This window comes from Halyomorpha halys, unplaced genomic scaffold, assembly GCF_000696795.3.
Source record: "Halyomorpha halys isolate HHAL.00 unplaced genomic scaffold, Hhal_1.1 Scaffold473.1, whole genome shotgun sequence".
NCBI classification, from domain to species: domain Eukaryota; kingdom Metazoa; phylum Arthropoda; class Insecta; order Hemiptera; family Pentatomidae; genus Halyomorpha; species Halyomorpha halys.
Window position 1 is genome coordinate 857,072 of NW_027113075.1, and position 4,670 is coordinate 861,741.

Consider the following 4,670-nt stretch of genomic DNA (forward strand, 5'->3'; position numbering starts at 1 on the left):
TTTAGTATGTATGAGATCATTCATCAATATTACCTATTGCCCACAACTGTGTGGCAGATAGTAATATCTATCAATAAATAAATCTATCAAACAGTAAAAAAAAAAAAAAAAAATATTTTATCAAAAATGACCCATGCTCAGAAAAATTTGTAAGTGTATGAACCTGTAAATATTTTGAAAAAGACGGTCGGGGGTGCGGTCAAAACAAACAAAAAATAGTTTACAACTATACATTTGCTGACGTTTCGCTCTACTTTGCAGGGTCAAATTCAAATCATAATAAAATATAAATACTATTTACAATTAGTAGTTGCGGTTCTAAGTCTTATATTTATTTGATATAGCAGTTTTCATTAATTTTTTTGTACGGGATAACCTATTGGCAACATATCGATTTTACAAATAACTTACAGTAACAATGAACACAAGCCAAGCAGCTTTGGCTATAAGATTCTTATTCATGTCAGAGTTTATTAGATTGGTCAGAATAACTACTTTACTAATGGATATTTACTAGTTCATTTTCGTATTTATTTCTTCCACAGTACCAGAAGGACTCATAAAATATACTGGTTTGACCTAGAGTACTATCACCTATCCTTGGCCCACATTTTGTAGGAAGCTTCAGTTGTAAAAGAAGTCCTAAAACAACTAATAACTCTATTTTAATAACTAAATCTAAAATTATATTATTCCATCCATATTGCTTTCGAGATTGTATGACAATCAATTTAATTTTAAAAAGCATTCCTTAATTAAAAATTATCCCAACATTAAACCCACTTCAATTTTTATTTTTATTCCAAGCTATAAATATCAGAACTTCTAATGCATTAAGTGTACATTGTACAATTCTTATTAAATGTTTCATACTATAGCTAAATATGTTGGTAGTATGGTATTCGAATTACTAACAGAATTTTGGCTGTTTATTTATTTCTCATACAGTAGAATTCACTTTCTCTTCATTAAATATTAATAAAAATTAAAAAACCTTATTATTTGTCAAGAGAATTTAATGTTTTACAGCAACATATCTTTATATTATTAATGTTTGTGAGGCAGTCACAGTCGTGGGATTTAATTTCCGGGTCGTCTACAGAAGGCATTTGGAGGTGATTTTATCAACATAATGACCGTTTTATCTTTGTTAACTATGAGACCTTTGTCATAAACCCATTTAAAAAAATTAGAACAGTAATTTAAGGATTTTTCCAAAGCTATGTTTTAATTTTCATGGTAAGAGATAAAAAAAGTAAATCATCGGAAAAGAATCGTTGCCAACCTTAACAACTTTTTTGAATGTCATTTGTATAGATATTAAAACACACGAGACGTAAAACACTACCCTGCGGTGTACCAGTTTTTATATTAGTAAGTTGAACCACTAAGACTGTTTCTTAGTAGTATTTAATATAGTATTTAAGATTATTATTTAATAATAATAATTTAAGATAGTATTTAACTATCGCTTCCCTTTTCTCAAAGTAACTTAAAAACTATCAAGGCTGAATCAGAGAATCCTATGTTTTTCTCACTCGTAAGAAGATTTTCGTGTACAGTGGTATAAAACACTAGGGGTATTCATGATGTGTTAAATGTAAAATTTTACCATGTTAAATGTTATTAGTATAGGATTGTGAACAGCCCTATTTAAAGTCACGTTAAAATGCATAAGAGTTTCTAGCGGATTTTGTAAGCTCATTTCATAACATTTCTTTCTAAAACTTCTTGTTATTGTTTACTTCTAAATACTTATTAAAGTAATTTATTACAACATACCTAAAGTGGAAGTTGTGTGAAAGTTTGGCTACTGAGTGTCTTGTTGATCTTCTGACTGGTGAGGAAAAGAATCAAGATGAGCCAATTATAAAGTCATCACATTATTATTATTATTGTCATCCATTGCTTTATTAGTTTTAAAAACATCCATAACAATACTAACAATAACAATCAAAACACAATTAACCTCACACGACAACAAAAGAAAAATGGTTACGAGCTCATCTGGTCTGTTACGTGACGTCATTCTCCATTTAACCGACCTAGTAACAGACTCTCAACCATGTTATATGTTATATCGTAAAAGAAGGAATTATTTCTCCATTTAACATGAGTTTTTTTCATTTAATACACTTTAACATGTTAAATTAAAGATCATGAATACCCCTATTTTAGACACGTCAACAAATGTGCATTTTTAACTAAAAGCTTAACAAGGCTGCTTAGATCAAATACAATGCTCTTTCTGACAAATAAGTCACCTTGGATCTGTTGAATGATAAGGTTAATCGATCATGTAATAGATTGGATAACACAACTTTGACGATTGCTTGTCAGACTAAAACCAAAGTTGAACCTTGGACTAAACAAGGTTATTGACCTTTTTGGATTGAAGTGATAAAGAAATTGAATGATGGAAGAGATAAGGAACCGGGCAAAGGCAACAGGGATAATTGAAGCCAAGTTTGATTTTAAGTGTAAAACAGCTGGATTAACATTGAAAATTGTAGAAGCCAAGCACCAATCCGTCTCAATAGGCTAAGAAAAAAAATAGATATCGATGTCTCTAAGACGGTTTGTCAGCTCTTCTCTCTGCCAATGACCGCATCAGTTATAATTAAGGTTAGGGGACATACCATGCCAGAGATTGGCGATAGGAGCATAACATGTCAGGACGAACTGTGCAAATGCATTTCATTTCGCTAAGGCCCCTCAGCTTTAGTTATCAAAGTAGAGTTCCTACTGAACAAACATTCCAACCAATAGCTATGAATTCATTTCCACCTTCTAAATTTCACGGTAGAATAAGACAATATTTACAATGAATTATGATCCTCACATAGTGATCTATTTACTTATTAATCCATATAATTTTCTATTTTTAGAGAGAGAGGAAAAAAAGGGTTGACCTGGATAATCTTTAATACTTCTTTTTTTAATATTTTACAGTATATAAGCATGTTGCCCTGTATTCAGGGTTTTGAGCGAATGTTATTGCTGAGAAGATTGGTCAGGGTGAAGTGGAGAGCAATCGCATACAAAACATTTGTATTCCTCTATAGGATATGCAGAATTTCTTATAATAGAAACAGTACTAACCCTGACCAATTTTACGCATAACCCAGGCTAATCCTGAGGAAGCACTTCGACTAATCCTGGAAGCTCCAAAATCCACTCTCGTTGCCGCTATGGAAATTCAGAGTGAGGTTGAACCTCTCCCACAGCTAAGAGATGTAATTCCAGTTAAGTTTTAAGAACGCTAGAAAATAGAGACTACATCTTACTGGCAGAAACACAATTTTGTTGCTCAAAGACCATCTAGACAATATAACGTCTCATCAAAAGTCAGAAAAATTCCATATTTTGAGACTTCTGAGCACCATCATTTTTTTTTTTTTTTTTTGATTCCTCTGAAACAATAATAAATATACGAGAGAAAACATTTATACTAAGAAACTAACATAATTACAATTGGAACACATTACCTTGTCTACAAGAGGGGAATAAAAAGAGGAAAAAATACTTCGCTTTATATTGAAGTGGTTTCCGATTCGGTTCCATTGTTTAGATATCAGGTCCCTGTATCACAATGAGGTAAAAACTAATACCATTAATCTTGTAGTTTGTATTTGGTACAATTTCACTGACTTATACTATTTTATTTTATTTATATTATTTTATTTTACTCTACTTTACATATCACTTTCTAAAGGCGTACCTCAGAGTTCTTCTCTATCCCCTAATCTTTTCTTCATCTTTATCAATGACTTTCCACTTACCATCCAGCATTCCCAGTATTATCAATACGCAGACGACTTACAAATCTACGTTTCCTTCTATCCCCATGACGCTCAAATGCCATTCTAAAATTACAAGAAGACATCAATAGTATAAGCACTTGCGCAACAGTCAATAAACCTATCTTAAATGCTGAAAAGACTAAAGCTATCATAATTGGATCTCCCTCTCTCCTTAAATCTATCCCAGGACCCCCCCCCCAACCTATTCCTAGACAGTACTCCTATCTCATTCCATACGTCAAAAATCTTGATATCACTTTTGATCAAACTTTATCCTGAAAACCACTCATTACCCGAATTTCCCATCGAACCCTAGCTACCTTAAAACAATTCAATAGAATCCGTTATCTCCTTCCACTTAAAACCCATCAACTCTTAGTTTCCTCTCTTGTTTTCCCCCACTTTGACTATAGCTGCCAGGTATATGGGGGACTCTCGGGTAATCTCAAATTTAAGTCTTATTCCACAGTACGATTTACTTTCGGGATCACCTGCGTTACGTACATAACACAGTATTACGCCGAACTGAAATGGATTTATTCATCTTTCCGATGCCAGTATTTCCTAGATTCCTTGCTATTCCAAGTAATTAGTACTCAACGCCCATTCTATATCCTAGAAAATCCCGTACTACTAGGTACCGTTTATCTGATATCTACCATCCACCTCTACGAACTGCTGCGATTGATAAATCGTTTTTCACCCGTGCTGCATATCTTTGGAACTCCATTCTCTCTAACATATGTCATGTACCAACCCTTCCGTCGTTTAAAACCCGTCTATTTAACTACCTTTTACTTCACCAATCTAATCCATTATTATAACAGTACAGATATTTTGTAATTACCTTTTTGTTTTGTTTTTTAT

General features: G+C 32.7%; 1 protein-coding gene across 2 annotated transcripts in view; it reads right to left on the reverse strand.

Annotated features, from left to right (window-relative positions):
* Positions 1 to 4,670, reverse strand: part of LOC106683223 (bcl-2-related ovarian killer protein homolog A) — a 102,050-nt gene that overhangs the window by 44,013 nt on the left and 53,367 nt on the right. Inside the window, exon 1 of one of the 2 annotated variants that reach the window (XM_014424560.3) lies at positions 1,783 to 1,911. The exons of the other annotated variant lie outside the window; for it this stretch is intronic. The gene's annotated coding sequence lies outside the window, so the exon portion shown is untranslated. Of the gene's footprint in view, positions 1 to 1,782; positions 1,912 to 4,670 lie in introns of those variants that run through there. 2 annotated transcript variants of the gene reach the window in all.